The sequence below is a fragment of the Colobus angolensis genome, unplaced genomic scaffold (assembly GCF_000951035.1).
Source record: "Colobus angolensis palliatus isolate OR3802 unplaced genomic scaffold, Cang.pa_1.0 Scaffold6366, whole genome shotgun sequence".
In the NCBI taxonomy this organism is placed as follows: domain Eukaryota; kingdom Metazoa; phylum Chordata; class Mammalia; order Primates; family Cercopithecidae; genus Colobus; species Colobus angolensis.
In genome coordinates, this window is record NW_012120006.1 from 1,612 (window position 1) to 2,952 (window position 1,341).

At 46.9% G+C, this 1,341-nt stretch overlaps 1 pseudogene across 1 annotated transcript; it reads left to right on the plus strand.

The window, feature by feature from the left end:
• The first annotated feature begins 918 nt into the window (after positions 1-918).
• Positions 919-1,336, plus strand: LOC105527582 (annotated as a pseudogene). The gene has a single exon (XR_001004245.1). The product of XR_001004245.1 is annotated as a 40S ribosomal protein S15a pseudogene (transcript).
• Positions 1,337-1,341: the final 5 nt, after the last annotated feature.

Genomic DNA, 1,341 nt, shown 5'->3' on the forward strand with positions numbered 1-1,341 from the left:
TAGCCAGGATGGTCTCGATCTCCTGACCTTGTGATCCGCCCGTCTCGGCCTCCCAAAGTGCTGGGATTACAGGCTTGAGCCACAGCGCCCGGCCCTTTCCCAGCTTCTAAGGATGCAAGGAGTGACAACTGCCATTTTCCCAGGCACACCTCTCCCTGCCCTGAGCCACTTGTTCTTGATTCTTTTTAAACTTCCTTTTTGGTACTTAAAAATCTTAAATCTTAAAAAGATGTTTCCCTTCTGTAAACTTTAGAGCCTCTAGAAAATATAAGTGGGGAGGGTTTGGTTTTTTGACTTAAAACCTAGTCTTCAAATTGCCAGCTTTCTTGGGTTTAAATTTCTCCATAGAAAATGAGATTGCTTTAGAAGCTCCTGGGCCCTCTGACTTGGAGGTTTCTAGAAACACCCCACAAATACAATCTGACATTTGGGATGCAGAGCAAGCACCATCTTGGGTAAGAGAAATGTTCCATGTTTGAGGTAGTTGGCAGATGCTAAGCTGCCTATGTGGTGACAGTTGTCTGGAGCTTTCCCCATCTGATTAAGGGGCAATACTGATTTGGTTGTTGTGGGCAGTTTCTCCTTCTAGCCAGCATCACTGCCATCTTGGAAGGTGTGGCTACCTACCTTTGTTGCACAAAGAGTTGAGGGGAGCTGGCCTTGTTTGAGAGGGCACTCGAGACTTTCAGTCACCTGCTGCAGAGTGACAGGAGGAACAAAGGAAACCAAAGTTTTCCCAAACTTGCCAGAGAAGTTGAGCTTTTTGGAAGGATGGTTCCAGGTGACCTCAGCTTAGTACTCCTTTGGAGGAAGTAAGGCAAGTTGGGGAGGCTCTGGTGCATAACAAGTTATAGGGCAGGTACTGTTTCCTGGATTCAACCTCCAAGCTGCATAAAAAAGGGCACTTTGCCCTTTCCACCATCTTTCCGCGCCGCCACAATGGTGCGCATGCATGTCCTGGCTGATGCTCTCAAGAGCATCAACAATGCCGAAAAGAGAGGCAAACGCCAGGTGCTTATTAGGCCGTGCTCCAAAGTCATCATCCGGTTTCTCACTGTGATGATGAAGCATGGTTACATTGGCGAATTTGAAATCATTGATGATCACAGAGCTGGGAAAATTGTTGTGAACCTTACAGGCAGGCTAAACAAGTGTGGAGTGATCAGCCCCAGATGTGATGTGCAACTGAAAGATCTAGAAAAATGGCAGAATAACCAACCTGCTTCCATCCCGCCAGTTTGGTTTCATTGTACTGACAACCTCAGCTGGCATCATGGACCATGAAGAAGCAAGACGAAAACACACAGGAGGGAAAATCCTGGGATTCTTTTTCTAGGGATG